Below are 17,189 nucleotides of genomic sequence, written 5' to 3'. Positions count from 1 at the left end.
TTTGCTGACGTGTTTCCGGCAGAGCTTCCAGGCATTCCTCCGGAGCGCGATGCAACTTTTGAGATTAAGCTGATTCTGGGTACGCAGCCCATTCATAAGGCCCCGTATCGAATGGCCCCAAAGGAGCAGGTTGAATTGAAGCGGCAATTGGATGATCTGCTGGCTAAGGGTTTCATTAGGCCTAGCAGGTCCCCATGGGCTTCCCCAGTATTGTTTGTTGAGAAAAAGGATAAAAGCAAGCGGCTATGTGTGGATTATCGCGCTTTGAATCAAGTGACAATCAAGAATAAATATCTGCTTCCCCATATTGAGGTTCTCTTTGAACAGTTGATGGGTGCCCCGGTGTTCTCCAAAATTGGTTTGAACTTTGGTTATCATCAATTGAGGATTCGTGAGGAGGATATTGAGAAGACCGCTTTTTGCACCAGGTATGGGCATTATGAGTTCATAGTCATGTCTTTTGGCTTAACTAATGCTCCTGCTGCTTTTATGGAAGCAATGAATAGGATGTTGCATGAGTTCTTGGACGACTTTGTGGTCATGTTCTTGGATGACATTCTGATTTATTCTAAGACCGAGGCTGAGCATGAGCAGCATCTCCGTCTCATTCCGGGTTCCCTAAGGGAGAATCAGTTCTATGGCAAGTTGAAGAAGTGTGCATTTTGGCTGTCCGAAGTGGCTTTCCTGGGGCATGTGATTAATCAGCAGGGCATTGCGGTTGATCCCAAGAATGTTGCGGCTGTGGTGGACTGGAAGAGACCCTCTAGTGTCTCTGAAATTCAAAGTTTCTTGGGGCTCGCTGGATATTATCGGCGTTTCGTACCAAATTTTTCCAGCATTGCTAAGCCTTTGACTAGACTTTTGGAGAAGGGTGTTCTCTTCGTCTGGTCCAGCGATTGCGAGGTCAGTTATCAGGCATTGAAGAGCAAGTTGGTGGACGCCCCTATCCTAGCTTTGCCTGAGAGCGATAAGCGTTTCACAATTTATATGGATGCTTCGTGAATTGGACTTGGTTGTGTGTTGATGCAGGAAGGCAGAGTGATTGCTTATGGCTCAAGGTAGTTGAGGAAGCATGAGGGGAATTATCCAACTCATGATCTCGAATTGGCCGCGGTGGTTTTTTCTCTAAAGTCGTGGAGGCATTATCTTTATGGCGAGGCTTGTGACATCTACACCGATCATAAAAGTCTCAAGTATATTTTCACTCAGAAGAAGCTGAATTTGAGGCAGCGTCGGTGGCTCGAATTGATTAAAGATTATGATTTGTCTATTCATTATCACCCGGGGAAGGCAAATGTGGTGGCTGATGCCCTTAGCAGGTCCGGGGTTCCAAAGGTGGCCTTGTAGTTGATTGCTGATCTGGACCGTTTGGGGATCGCTTTGTGCTATGTCGGCACCGCTAGTGAGGAGACTCGTATGCTTGTTCAATCTTCCCTCATGGAGAGAGTGCGTGCGGCTCAGTAGCAGGATCGTTTATTGCAGGAAGCTCGAAAGAGGGTTGGCGATGGTAAACCCCGAGAGTTCTCCATCGATGAGAATGATTTGGTTCGTTTCAGGGGTCGCCTCTGTGTGCCTTAGAAATCAGAGGTGAAGATGGATATATTGAGAGAAGCTCATAAAACGCCTTACACCGTTCACCCTGGCGAAACCAAGATGTACCGAGATCTGAAGCAAAACTTCTGGTGGAAGTGGATGAAGGTTGACGTTTCTAAGTACGTGGCCGCCTGTGAAGTATGTCAGCGCGTGAAGGCCGAGCATAAGAGGCCTGCAGGTTTGCTGAAGCCATTGGAGATTCTGGAGTGGAAGTGGGAGCATATCACCATGGATTTTGTGGTGGGCTTACCTCGTTCTCCTCGGGGCAGGGATGCTATTTGGGTGGTAGTGGATCGCTTGACTAAGTCTACGCACTTTATTCCCATGAAGACCACCAATTCAGCTTCAGAATTGGTCCCCTTGTATATGAAGGAAGTAATCAGGATTCACGGGGTACCTAAGTCCATTGTTTCTGATCGAGACTCTAAATTTGTATCCAAATTCTGGGAGAGTCTTCACAGTGCATTGGGCACCAAGCTTTCTCTTAGTGTTGCTTTTCATCCTTAGACTGATGGTCAGTCGGAGCGAACGATCCAAACCTTGGAAGATATGTTGTGTGCTTGTGTTCTGTCTTGGAAGGGTAGCTGGGAAGATCATCTTGCATTGGCAGAGTTTGCTTATAACAATAGCTACCAGGCTAGCATCAAGATGGCACCATTTGAGGCTTTGTATGGCAGGCAGTGTATCTCCCCTCTGTGCTGGGAGACCTTGGGAGAGAGATCTCTGGTTGGTCCTGATTGGGTTGAGCAGACTTCTGAAAAGGTTCGGGAAACTTGTAAGAATATTTTGGCTGCTCAGAGCCGTCAGAAGAGTTATGCTAATGTGAGGAGGCGGGATTTGGAATTTGCAGTGGGTGACCAAGTCCTTCTCAGGGTATCACCCACTAAAGGAGTTGTTCAGTTCAGTGTCTCCGGAAAGCTTAGCCCGAGATATATTGGACCGTTCACTATCTTGGCCCGGGTGGGCAGCTTGGCTTATCGCTTGCAATTGCCGGATTCCATGGCAGGGGTACACCCAGTTTTTCATGTCTCTATGCTGAGGAAGTTCTTGCAGGATCCGGACCATCAGTTTGAGATGGAACCAATTGCGGTGCAGTAGGATCTGACCTGGGAGTATCGTCCGGTGCGTATCTTGGAATCCTCGGAGCGTGTTTTGAGGAAGAGATCAATTAAGTATGTCAAGGTCTTATGGACTAATCAGTCTGAGCGTGAGGCTACGTGGGAACTTGAGGAGCTGCGGCAGAAATATCCGGAACTTTTTGTTGTGGGTAAGTGTTGTTGATTCATTAATTTTTTTCCTTTTGTCGTTCCGATAGAAGCGTCAGAATTCGAGGTCGAATTCTTTTTAAGGGGGTAGAGTGTGATACCGGGTTTGCAAAGAGGAGAAGTGGAGGTTATTCTTTTTGTTCTTTTTCCTCATTCGGGTGATGCGCTTTGGGAATTTGGAATTTGTGGAAAACATTCACCTGTAAGACAGTAGAATTTCTTTGGTTAGTTGTTTGCGACGGGGTCGGGAGCTGTCATGGGCGAGTTGGGCCTAGAACCTTGATCCGGCCCATTAGTCTCCCCTAAACCTAGCCGCCCCCCTTTTCCCTTGGGATTTTTGCAGCCGCCCCCTACCCCTCCCCTTTATCTTGGACGCCACCCCCCTCCCATCTTCCTCCTCAAACCTTTGCAGCCCTCACCACCCAAAACCCTAGCCGCCCCCCCATTTCTCTTCCCCCCCTCCAAGGTGCAGCCCTCCCGCGTGGTTCTCCGTCGTGTGGCTGCGATCTCAATTGGAGTTTGAAGGGAGGAAGAAGGAAGGAGGAAGGGAAGAACCCAAGGTGAATTTATGTTTAACTTTTGTTGTTTTTGTGCTGCAATCAATTGGATTATGCGTTTATCTTTGCGAATCGGTAGAGGTGCTGTCGAGGAATTTTGTGAGTGGGTGGACAGCAGTAGTTCTAGGGATTTCTGGGAATTTTCGTGGGTAAATTAGTAGGAATCAGTGGGATAATCATGTAGAGCTTTGTCATACCTTTCCAACGAGTACTTATGCGCTCGATTCGGAGTTATAATTTAGGAGATATCGATGTTTGAAACCGGGTATGTTGCTGTCCAAAAAACAGATTTTTCAGGTGGGTGAACAGCAGTAGTATTAGCATTTTCTGGGAATTTTTCGTGGGTAATTAGTGATAACCAGTATGATAATCATGTAGGGCTTTGTCTTATCTTTGCAATGAGTACTTATGCGCTTGATTTGGAATTATATTGTAAAAGATATCGCTGTTTGAATCCGGGTATGTCGCTGTTCAAAAGAGAAAAAAACATATTATAGGGTTTATCTTGTGGACTGTTTTGGGCTAATTAGATGTTGGAATTTAATTATAAATTGTATACAAAACTTGTGAGGCATTTTATGTAGATGCCTCTGGAGTTTTTGTTTGTTACCACTGCTATCATAATTTTAAAGTTATGAAATTATTAAGCAGCGCCGCTGCAGTTTAGTGGGTGTGGGGAGAGATGTTACCCGCGGCGGGGTTTGAGATTGTGCGTAGGTGCGGCGTCGTTTATGAGCCTGATTGTGTGAAATTGGTGCACTAAGTTGTGTGTCAAAAACAGGTGGTGGACTTCCGGATCGTACTTAGGGATTTGCCCAAACTTCCGGTGAAGGCAAGTAAAACAGTGATGGTTATTCCGTCTGTTGATTGAAGAGTCTTATACTTGATTATGTTTGTGCTATTTGTGTTCGTATTCATATTCCTAATTGGGTACCGTCGTTTGAAATTATTCATGTTTTATTGATTATACATGTGGAGGGTGTGGTTTGATCATGTTACCCATGTGGTTTATTATGTGAAATGGGCGGAAGTATATGTCTAGCACATTTTATTTGGGAAGAACTCATGTTGTTGACATGCATAATGCATTCATCATCCATTTCATTGAAGTTTCGTCGTGATCTTATGGTCCGACCGTACCGGTACAATGAGCATCATATGTTGCCCAAGAAGGGGTATGATGCAGCTTCATATCCTTAGAGGTATGAACGCAGAAGTCATATTGCATCTGTAGCCATGTGCATTCATGGGGGAAGTGTGGAACCTATTATGGTGATGTGGATAATGTGGATCTTTACTTTGTAATTCATCTTGGCATTGAGTAATTGATTACTTGCTTACTTGCTGCAAATTAATATTTAAGAAAGAAGCTGGGAACCATGTGGTTGCTTATGCACGGTTGGCTTACATTGTCCAACTGTTGTTTGTTTTTTTACTTGCTGAGATGTGTCATCTCACTCTTGCATTGTCTGATGCAGGCACCTGATCTTTGCTTTGGGAAAGAAGGGATGTAGCAGCACGACCACCACACTTTTAAATAAAGGAACCACTGCTTAATAATGATGTTAAACAGGGTGGGTCAAGTCTAGGGGATTATTACATTCTAATCTTTCATGGTAGTTGAACCGTTTAGTTTGGTGGGCTGAGTTGTCTATCTTTTGTCTGGTCATGAATGTTCATTTCTACCGTTGCATTTCGATTATACTATGTCAATTATCTTTCTTTTATATCATGTATAAACTCTATGCTTCCCTTGTTATGCTACTTTCAAGGGAGGTGCTGCCGGATTTTGCAATACTTTCTTTCTCTATGTGTTGCATAAGTTTTGTAGAAAGGTTTTCTTGGTAACATCCACTGTGTGGGATCAGTGGGGTGTTACAAGGTCACCGACAGCGAGGGGGCTGAACAGAAGATCTTTGTTTACTGTACCATCAGATTCTTATTCAGCCAGCCTGACAGAGCATTTTGCAGGGAGTTTTGTTCCCAAATTCATGTAGTGACTCGACCATCTCTCTGTATCAAAGTTGTAGCCCTATGATCCAGCTCCAATCTTGCTATAACAACCATAGTCAAACAATTACTGGATCATGGTCGAATCCAATCTCAAAGCTTGCCCAACTTCACTGTTACCCCTTATTCAGTTCATTGGCTGACTGTCAGCTTGACTTTAGACCTAATTATCTCCAAATTTTACATGACACCAAGGCTTAATCACTTAAGCAAAGTTGTACTCCTATAGTAGCTCTATAATCTTGATGTATTGATCCTGGGCAAATTCCCTGTAGAATTAAAAATATAGAGCTCTAAAGTCAGCCTTATGCAACTGAATTTAGACTTAGGCATAAGGAGTGTATGAGGGGCTTTTTGCACTTAAGTCCACATCCCCACTTTTTGACTTGCAATTCCTTTAATGTGAGAAATACATAGTTTGTGGTGTTGTATTACTTTGGTAATTTGCATTTTGGTCCCAAAAGTGCACCAAATTTACACTTAGCCCCCTAGGGTTCCAATTTAGGGTTTTCCAGGGGTCTTTTTAGGGTTTTGACATATTTAGGGTTTTGGTGCTATCAAAGTCCATTAAATGTGACATCATATGATCATTTCTCATATCTTTTGAAGTTTTCACATGTTTGAGCTTCCCTTGTACCCATAAGCCCAAATCTAGGGTTAAGCACTCTAACCTAGGGTTAACCACACATCAAGTCATATCAGTACATCATATTTGAAATTTTACCTAGTGAATGCACTCTAGGTGTGACAAAAACATGATATGCTAATGCTCATGATGTTATGCTCAAGTTTTAGTGACAGTAACACCAGGGGTGTTACAGCAGCAAACCCTTCTAGAGCAACTTCGAGAGGACCTTTAGGAACAACTTTAGTTGGAGAAGCTTCAGATGTAGGAACGGGCTCCTCTTCCACTTCCACTTAAAATTCTTCTTCTAGGTGCTCTAGAAGTCAATCACAAGTATATGAATGATCATGTAATGATATTCTATGCAAACTCTCACTTAGGGAGAGGTGGAAGCTTAAATACTCTTAATTAAACATATAATGATTATACTTATAGTTCTAGGTTACCTAATGTTGGCTTAAAGCGATCAAACTGAACTTACCTCAGAAAATCAGAGAACTACATATTTTAAAGCTTGTCAACCTTGCTATTTAATATTTTGTATGATTTAAGTTTTATTTAACCCTATAGTAATTCAAGGTTTAGGGTTTTAATTACCCATATTTAGCTAGTTTATGGTTCTCTAAGCAAACCAACTCCAAGCAGGCTTAGATTTTTACCAGGAGCTACTCTAAGGGAAACTAATTTTTCCACAAAATTTTATGATTTGTGAACCTATGGTTATATTTTTAAAACTCTTTTAAGCTTCTTAAGGGTACTTTAAAATGACTAAGAATTTACTTTCTCCTGCAAAAATCCAAAGAATAATTTTACTAGAAACTACATAATTTCATGGACTCTACAAAATTCGTTTGGTAAATTTTGCAGTTCTCTATAATTTATGATGAATTTTGTAACCTGCTACCAAAAAGAAAAATGAAAACTATCAATGGTATTGGGCCGAAACCCTAAGCTCGGCCCACGGGTTCACAGGAAAACGGCCCCGCGCTAGCCACCCGCACCCGCGCCTATCCTTTTGCTGCCAAGCCCCTACCACCCAGACTAATTTCACCGAGCTCGTTCCACTATTTCATTGAGTCACTGTCACTCGTGTTTAACCCCTCGGCCTTCTTTCCTTTTACAAGTTGGGTCCCTGAGTCCGCCGCGCCCAACTCCGGTGAGCTTATGTCGGACCGACCTCGACGGCGCGACATCGTCGATAGGGACAACACCATAGGGAACCCTAAACCTTAGCGGTCCTAGTCGCACACATAATACACCCCCGGGGTCGTAGAACTACACCATCGTCAACAGCGGCGGGCACGTCGATCCGACAAGCGTGATTCGCCGAACACAGCGCGGTAAGGCTACCACTAAGGATGTGGAATGCATCGGGGATATACCGTGACCACCGTGCTTCTGGAAATCTGGATGGAGAAGGCACCAGTTGGTCAGTCGACCGTAAGGCTGTCAGTGGCGTCGATCTGCAGTGACACGATCGCGTTAGAATGGCCGACTACAGTAGAGTTAAAAACGAGAACTCGATGAGCTCCACAGAGTCAAGATGAGCACGGAACACTCACCACATGTCCGAGAAACCCTTCGAGAAATACTAGCCACGATGAGGGGAAGGTTTCTCTTTTTGTGGGCGTGGTCACCACTCTTCAGAACAACTCGAGTTGAAGACTTTGTAGTGAAGCCAGAGAACTGGGGAGAGGTTGAGAGCTTAACCAAGGTGTAGGGGATAGGTTATCCACGACGGAGAAGCTATGGAATCGACATGACACAATAATGGAGCACAGTTTGTTGGGTTCAACACACTATGGCAAGACAAACATAAATGAACTTGTGGTGCTTCACTGGGACATTTAACAACACTAAACCAGAGCCCACATACTTCACACATCCACTGCATGGTTACCACATAAGGTGAAAGCACAGGGGGAAAGTCCAACACACCTTCACTGCATGTATGACAGCAAGGCAAGAGTTAGCAGCTGAGTCACCAAGTAGATAGGATTTGCACCCCCTCAAACTTATCCTCGGTGTGGTGAAACTGTAACAGATAAACTCCCCCTTCACATAAGTCTCTTTTGGTATGGCACACCATAGAATTCCCTAGATCAATTGATGGATGAAGATATTTCCATCAAATTTTTCTGAAATGGCTGCCACTGTTTTACTCGACTGAATCCCCAAGTTCAGCTCTCCCTTTCTCTTTATTCCCAACACCACATGCCCACTTTACTGCACCAAAATTATTCATCAAACATAGCTCTACCAGGTTACTGTAGTTTGTCCAGGCTAAAAAGACCTATAGCCCAAGCTATAGTACCCATAAGTGGAGTACCCTACCCTGAGCTCGAATTCCATTATTTGAACTAGCACCACTCATTACAGCCTGACAGAGCTAGTTTAGGAGCATTTTATTCTAAAGTTTGTGTAGTACTATACCAGACTTACTTAAAGAAACTTGTACCCCTTCATATGGTCTTCAGATTGTTACAATGATTTTTGTCCAAAACTATCTAGAACAGATACTACCTAGCTCCCAAGCTGAACAAAATACTAAAATTCAGCCCATGACACTATTCACAATCTGAAATTTCAGAAGTTTGACAGCCTATCTTTTAGCATTATTTACTCTAGTTTTTTATATAGTACCAAGTCTGTCAGGTACCATAATTAGGGGTACCCCCAGTACTCCTAACATGGCTGGAAAACATCTTTAAAACAAACCATAAAGACTGATAAGCAAGGTTGAAAGTCAAGGCCTCGTCTACCAAGGGACGCGGTCCCATCTCACCCGAGCCCAGCCTCGGGCAAGAACAGCAGTCCCGTACGGATTCACGGCTCGCCCGAGGGTCCCCTCAAGCAGTGGGCGCACCCCCGGCTCGCCCGAGGCAAAGCTCGGGTAAACTTTGTCGTATAGCGGCCTCGGCCAAACCGCCTTGCTACCAACCGTATCACGTGCGCATTTAATGCAAGGATCACCTAACACCTTATCCTGACACGCGCGCCTCAGTTGGCAAGGTCGAAATGACCGCAGACACTTCACCCTTTTACTGATCGTTCTGACAGGATAACAACACTATTCATCCCGTTCCGACTAGTGTGCCAACCACCAGGGTAAGACTGACAACAGTAAGTTACCGCCTCTCCCTAGTTCAGCCTCGGGCGCAACAGGGAGCTCCGCCTCGCCCGACCCTAGCCTTGGCCTCGGGAGGAGTCGTCACCACGACTGACCTAGGCCTCGGCCTCAGCCTCGGCCTCGGAGGAGTCACCGCATCGCCCGACCTCAGCCTCGGCCTCGGGAGAAGTCACCGCCTCGCCCGAGACGGCCTCGTACCGACTACGCGAACATGGAATATGACATTATCCTACCCCTAGCTAGCCACCTCAGGCCACGAAGGAAGAAGACCGGTGTCATGTCAAATTACTCCAGTAGCAGGTAATGATGATTTCCGGCATGCGCCCATGACTTCGACTATCCTCAGCTCTCTACGAAATCAAGGAAACGTCAGCAGGACCTAGGACCGCACCACCAGCCATGCTTCTACAAGGCTCAAACACTTCTCCGCCGGCCAAGTTAGCATATAGCTACACCCCCATATGTACAGCTGGGTCACCTCCTTGTGCCTATAAAAGGAGATGCCCAGGGCCTTCCAAGGCAAGCTTAGAGAGCTCACTCGGACGGCTGACTCAAGATCAGCCTTCTCTCCGTAGCACTAGACCTCTCAAGAGACCTGGGATCCGTTCCCTCTCTCGTGAAGCTTGTAACCCCTACTACAAGCACCCCGGTGCAAGATAATATAAGCCTCATCCTCCCTCTACTGGAAGTAGGGCCTTCTTAGCCCGAACCAGGATAAATCTTGTGTTTCATCTTGCATCAATCCATCCGGGCAGGGACACGCAACATTAGATTTACTAGTCGGTTGCGGGTCCCTCGGGTCCAAAACACCGATAATTGGCGCGCAGGTAGGGGGACCACTGCGTGTTGACAATACTTTCCCATTAAGTTCCAGATGGACAATCTTCAGCAGCCTCTTCAGCACGGGGCGGTGCTCCGCTTTGGGAATCTCGAGTTCATGTCCCTCGACGGCAGCTACGACATGATACTCCTCCCACCGCAGCACGACAGCAACGACGATCGTCGGCTTGCCCGGCGGAGGCAAAACCCACGACAACCTCTCCCCGGGGCGGAAGAGGGACACTCGGGTCAACCCCGCAACCCTCCTCGCCGAAGGAGACGGAGACGGGGCAACCATGGCCAGGCAAGAGGCAGCGCCTCGTCGGCTATCGGACCAGAGCGAGTTGATGGCTCCGGCACCCCTACGGGGGACATGTCGGGCGTTAGCCTCGCACCCGAGACAACGACGGACGTCGCTTCCCGACAACGTGCCAACCCCAGGTGGACTGTTGACGCCAGCACCCTTGCGAGGGACTTGTCGGGCATTAGTCTCGCACCTGAGATAGCGACACGTCCCATCTCCACTGCAACTTCACCACCGTCCACCAACTAGGAGGTACCATCGGTTTTCCATCCTGTTCCTTTTAGATTCAGCTTCGATCCGCCAGGCGACCCCACTTCGGCGAGCGCTTTCGCAAGGGCATGTCCTGACCTCCCGGGGTACCATATGTGGTCAACTTGGGACCTACTGATGGTCGCCTCTACCTCCGAACCCATGGGTCCCGAGGAAGAGGACGACCCCGACTTCAGTTGGGATTTCTTTGAACTCCGTGATCCCAGAGCCATGCGAGACTTCATGTCCGCGTGTGACCACTGCCTCTCCGGCGACTCTGACGATGGCCGCAACCTTGACGACGAGGGTTACGACCCAACTCGCGAGTGCTTCCACATCGATTAGGAGGATCACGACGGATACAACCACCTCAGCATGCCAAGAAACAACGACGCCCCAGCACCTGCGTCTCGCGTCGAGATCCCGCGGGAGCTAGCTGAGGCCCAGACCCCTGCGGGGGGTCAAGGCATGCAGCTTGAGCAACTCCGCGAGATGCAGACCAAGCTCGACGAAGAAACAGAGCGACTTATGCAGCTCCGACAAAACCTCGAGCAAGAGTGGGCAGGCCGAGCACTCGCCGAAGGAGCGCGTCATCGAGCCCGGGACGTCCAGCGCCGAATTATTGACGACGCCAGGGCAGTGGTGCCCCCAACCTTCAACAGGGCCAGCCAGACTTTAGCTGCAGCGGCGATGTTACTCCGAACAATGCCGGAGCCATCCACCACCGAGGGGCGATGTGTCCAGGGTGAACTCAAGGGCATCCTAGAAAACGTCGCAGTCCAACAAGCCGAGAGCTCTGCCTCTTGAAGGTGGGGATGCCCCTCAGAGCATCAGGCCGAGCCCTCCCGGCACGTGCGAGAAGCCTCGATCCATACCGAGCACACAGGAGACAAGACCCCTGCGGTCCTGGACCACCTTGGCAACGAGCAACACCGTCACGACCGTCGAGCCCGCCTCGAGGAAAGGGTGCACCGAGGCTACCACCCCAGACACGGAGGACGCTACGACAGTGAGGAGGATCGGAGCCCCTCAGCCGAACCACCAGGGCCGCGGGTCTTCAGTCGAGCCATACGACGGGCGCCGTTCTCGGCCCGGTTTCGAGCTCCGACTACCATCACCAAATACTCAGGGGAGACGAAGCCGGAGTTATGGCTCGCGGATTACCGGCTGGCATGCTAGCTGGGAGGGACGGACGACGACAACCTCATCATCCGTAACCTCCCCCTCTTCCTCTCCGATGCTGCCCGAGCCTGGCTGGAGCATCTGCCTCCTGCTCAGATCTTCGGCTGGGACGACCTAGTTAGGGCCTTCGGCGGTAATTTCCAAGGTACATACGTGCGCCTTGGGAACTCATGGGATCTCCGGAGCTACCGGCAACAGCCAGGGGAATCCCTGCGAGAATACATCTGATGGTTCTCAAAGCAGCGCACCGAGTTGCCTAACATCACCGACTCGGACGTCATCGGAGCATTCCTTGCCGGCACCACTTGCCGGGATCTGGTAAGCAAACTGGGACGCAAAACTCCCACCAAGGCAAGCGAATTGATGGACATAGCCACCAAGTTCGCCTCTGGTCAGGAGGCGGTCGAAGCCATCTTCCGGAAAGACAAGCAGCCTCAGGGAAGTCAGAAGGAAGACGTTCCCGAGGCGTCCGTCCAGCGCGACACAAAGAAGAAGAGCAAAAGGAAGGCGCAAGAAAAGCGCAACGCCGTTGAAGCAGATCTCGTCGCTGCTGCCGAGCGCAGGAATCCTCGGTGACCTCCCGGAGGGGCCAACGTGTTCGACAAGATGCTCAAAGAGTCGTGCCCCTATCACAAGGGTCCCGTCAAGCACACCCTTGAAGAGTGCGACATGCTCCGGCGTTACTTCAATAAGGCTGGGCCCTCGGCGGAAGATGGCAAGGACCAAGGCAACAACAATAAGAGGGGCGACAAGGAAGAAGAGTTCCCGGAGGTCCACAACTGCTTCATGATCTATGATGGGCAAGTAGCGAATACCTCGGCTCGACGCCGCAAGCAAGAGCGCCGGGAGGTCTGCTCGGTGAAGGTAGCAACGCCAGTCTACCTAGACTGGTCCAACAAGCTCATTACCTTCGACCAAGATGACCACCCCGACTACGTACCAAACCTAGGAAGGTACCCGCTCGTCGTCGACCCTATCATCGGCAACACTAGGCTCTCCAAGGTCCTCATGGACGGAGGCAGCAGCCTCAACATCATCTATGCCGAGACCCTAGGGCTCTTGGGGGTCGATCGGTTCAAGATCCGAGCAGGTGCAGCACCTTTTCATGGGATTGCCCCCGGCAAGCGTATCCTGCCCCTTGGGCAGCTTGACTTGCCCGTCTGCTTCGGAACTCCCTCCAACTTCCGAAAGGAAACCCTCACTTTCGAGATAGTCGGGTTCCGAGGAACCTATCACGCGGTGTTGGGGAGACCGTGCTACGCCAAGTTCATGGTCGTCCCCAACTACACGTACCTCAAACTCAAGATGTCAGGCCCCAAGGGAGTCATCACCATTGGATCCACGTACCGCCACGCTTACGAGTGTGACGTAGAATGCGTTGAGTACGCCGAAGCCCTCGTCGAGTCCGAGGCCCTCATCGCCGACCTGGATAGCCTCTCCAAAGAGGCGCCCGACACAAAACGGCATGCCGGCAACTTCGAGCGAGCTGAGGCAGTTAAGTCTATCTCTCTCGACCCCAGCGACGACGCCGACAAAAAAGTCAGGATCGGCTCCGAGCTCGACCCCAAATAGGAAGCAGTGCTTGTCGACTTCCTCCGCGCAAATGTCGAGATTTTTGCGTGGAGTCCCTCGGACATGCCAGGCATACCGAGGGATGTCGCCGAGCACTCACTAGACATCCGAGCCGGTGCCCGACCCGTGAAACAACACCTGCACCGTTTTGATGAAGAAAAGCGCAGGGCCATAAGCGAGGAGGTCCACAAGCTAATGGCAGCAGGGTTCATCAAAGAGGTATTCCATCCAGAATGGTTAGCTAACCCTGTACTTATAAAGAAAAAGGGGGAAAATGGAGGATGTGTGTAGACTACACTGGGTTGAATAAAGCATGTCCAAAAGTTCCCTACCCTCTGCCTCGCATTGATCAAATTGTGGACTCCACTGCTGGGTGTGAAATCCTGTCTTTCCTTGATGCCTATTCAGGCTATCACCAAATCAAGATGAAAGAATCCGACCAGCTTGTGACTTCTTTTATCACACCTTTTGGCATGTATTGTTATACTACTATGCCATTTGGCCTGAGGAATGCAGGTGCTACATACCAAAGGTGTATGAACCATGTGTTCGGAGAGCATATTGGCAGAACGGTCGAGGCTTATGTCGATGACATCGTTGTCAAAATGAGGAAAGCCTCCGACCTCCTCTCTGACCTTGAAGTAACATTCGGGTGCCTGCGAGCAAAGGGCGTAAAACTCAATCCCGAGAAGTGTGTCTTCGGAGTCCCCCGAGGCATGCTCCTAGGATTCATCGTCTCCGAACGAGGCATCGAGGCCAACCCGGAGAAAATCACAACCATCACCAACATGGGGCCCATAAAAGATTTAAAGGGAGTACAAAGGGTCAAGGGATGCCTTGTGGCTCTGAGCCGCTTCATCTTGCGCCTCGGCGAGAAAGGATTACCCTTGTACCGCCTCTTAAGGAAGACCGAACGCTTCACCTGGACTCCCGAGGCCGAAGAAGCCCTCGGAAACCTTAAGGCACTCCTTACTAATGCACCCATCTTGGTGCCCCCCGCTGCGGGAGAAGCCCTCTTGACTTACGTAGCCGCAACCACTCAGGTGGTCAGCGCTGCGGTCATAATCGAGAGACGAGAAGAAGGGCATACGCTGCCCATCCAGAGGCCAGTCTACTTCATTAGCGAGGTGCTATCCGAGACCAAAATCCGCTACCCGCAAATCCAGAAGCTACTGTACGCAATGATTCTAACACGGCGAAAGCTGCGACACTACTTCGAGTCTCATCCGGTGACTATGGTGTCATCCTTCCCCTGGGGGAGATCATCCAGTGCCGAGAGGCCTCGGGTAGGATAGCAAAATGGGCAGTGGAACTCATGGGGGAAACACTTTCATTTGCCCCTCGGAAGGCCATAAAATCCCAAGTCTTGGCCGACTTCCTAGCTGAATGGACCGACACCCAATTGCCAATAGCTCCAATCCAGGCCGAACTTTGGACCATGTACTTTGATGGGTCGCTTATGAAAACCAGGGTAGGCGCTGGCTTGCTCTTTATCTCACCCCTCGGGGAACATGTGCGTTATGTCATACGCCTCCATTTTCCGGCGTCAAACAACGTGGTCGAATATGAGGCCTTGGTGAATGGGTTGCGCATCGCCATCGAGCTAGGGGTTCAGCGCCTCGACGCTCGTGGCGACTCGCAGCTCGTTATTGACCAAGTCATGAAGAACACTCACTGCCGCGACCAAAAAATGGAGGCGTACTGTGACGAAGTTCGGCGCTTGGAAGATAAGTCCTATGGGTTGGAACTCAACCATGTTGCTCGACGGTACAACGAGACTGCAGATGAGCTGGCTAAGATAGCCTAGGGACGGACAACGGTTCCCCCGAATGTCTTCTCTAGAGACATATATCAACCCTCCATAAAACTCAACAACGCACCCGAACCCGAAGGGACCTCGGCCCAGCTCGAGGTACCTTCGACCGCCAAGGGTGAGGCCCTGCACGTCGAGGTGGAACAGAATGGGGTCACACCAGTTCTAAACTGGCAGACCCCGTACCTGGAATATCTCCTCCAAGGAGAGCTGTCCCTCGACAAGGCCGAAGCCCGGCGACTGGCTCGGTGCGCTAAATCGTTCGTTTTACTAGGTGATGAAAAAGAGTTGTACCACCGCAGCCCCTCAGGCATTCTCCAACGATGCATATCCATCACCCAAGGACAAGAGCTATTACGAGAAATACACTTGGGGGCTTGCGGTCACCATGCAGCACCTCGGACCCTCGTAGGAAACGCTTTCCGTCAAGGCTTCTACTGGCCGACCGCGGTGGCCGATGCCACTAGGATTGTATGCTCCTGCCAAGGGTGTCAATTCTACGTGAGACGAACACACCTGCCTGCTCAGGCTTTACAGACAATACCTATCACTTGGCCTTTTGCTATGTGGGGTCTAGACCTCGTCGGTCCCTTACAGAAGGCACCCAGGGGCTTCACGCACCTACTGGTCGCCATCGACAAGTTCTCCAAGTGGATCGAAGTCCGACCCTTAACCAGCATCAGGTCCGACCTGGCGGTGGCGTTCTTTACAAATATCATCCACCGCTTCGGGATCCCAAACTCCATCATCACCGACAACGACACGCAATTCACTGGGAAAAAGTTCCTAGACTTCTGCGAAGACCACCACATCCGTGTGGACTGGGCCGCCGTAGCTCATCCAATGACAAATGGACAGGTGGAGCGCGCCAATGGCATGATTTTGCAGGGACTAAAACCAAGGATCTACAACGACCTCAACAAGATTGGCAAGTGGTGGATAAAAGAGCTACCCTCGGTGGTTTGGAGCTTGAGGACAACACCAAGCTGAGCCACGGGTTTCACGCCGTTTTCCTGGTCTATGGGGCCGAGGCCATCCTACCCATAGACTTAGAATACGGTTCCCCGAGGGCAAAGGCATACGACGACCAAAACAACCAAACTAGCCGAGAGGATTCATTGGACCAGCTGGAAGAGGCTCGAGACGTAGACTTACTGCATTCAGCACGGTATCAGCAGTCTCTGTGACGCAATCACGCCCGAAGGATTCGGCTCCGAGGCTTCCAAGTTGGAGACTTGGTACTTCGGCTACAACAAGACACCCGAGGGCGCCATAAGCTTACTCCCCCCTGGGAAGGGCCGTTCATCATCACCAAAGTATTGAAGCCCGGGACATACAAGCTGGCCAATGGTCAAGGCGAGGTCTTCAGCAACGGGAACATCAAACAGCTACGTCGCTTTTACCCTTAAATGTTTCAAGCCATTCATGTATCTCGATTCCTTTACATGTATAAATAAATACTAACCGTCAAGGAAGGATCGGCCTTGCCTCGGCAAAGACCGACCCTCCCTCGGGGGCTAGAAGGGGGGAACCCCCTCTGCGTCAAAATTTTCCTCGGAAAAGTTTTCTACCAAAACGACTTTCGTGCCTTTCGACTATATCAATAACGGAATCCTAAAAAACGAACGAGAGAGACCTCGAACGGCAAGGCCGACCGAGCCAAGGGACTCCTACGCCTCCGTGGTACGGATACCTCACTCACCACCTTCCGCGAAAGGTACCTCACACTCAGATAAGTGATTCTGCTACCGAACAAGTCCTAACGCTCGAAACGAGAGGAAATAAACGCAGCTTTATACTCAGACATCCAAAATGTTTAGGCCTCAACGGCCGAAGAAAACATACACATAATTAAAAATAACCGTTCACCACCTTTCGCGAAAGGCTCAGGCGTCGGTAGAGGGAGGAGCAGCACCCTCGGCATTGTTTCCACCTGCGGCAGACGAAGCAGCCTCGCTGGCAGGGGGGCAGAATGTGGCCCGGCCTCGGACGGCGACACGAGCGAAAGGATCTCCACCTCAAAAAAGAAAGCCAGCGCCGCGCCTGGACCCTCGGCAACCGCATTAAGCC

The sequence above is a fragment of the Zea mays genome, chromosome 9, assembly GCF_902167145.1.
Source record: "Zea mays cultivar B73 chromosome 9, Zm-B73-REFERENCE-NAM-5.0, whole genome shotgun sequence".
In the NCBI taxonomy this organism is placed as follows: Eukaryota; Viridiplantae; Streptophyta; class Magnoliopsida; order Poales; family Poaceae; genus Zea; species Zea mays.
Note: the sequence above shows the minus strand (reverse complement) of the source record.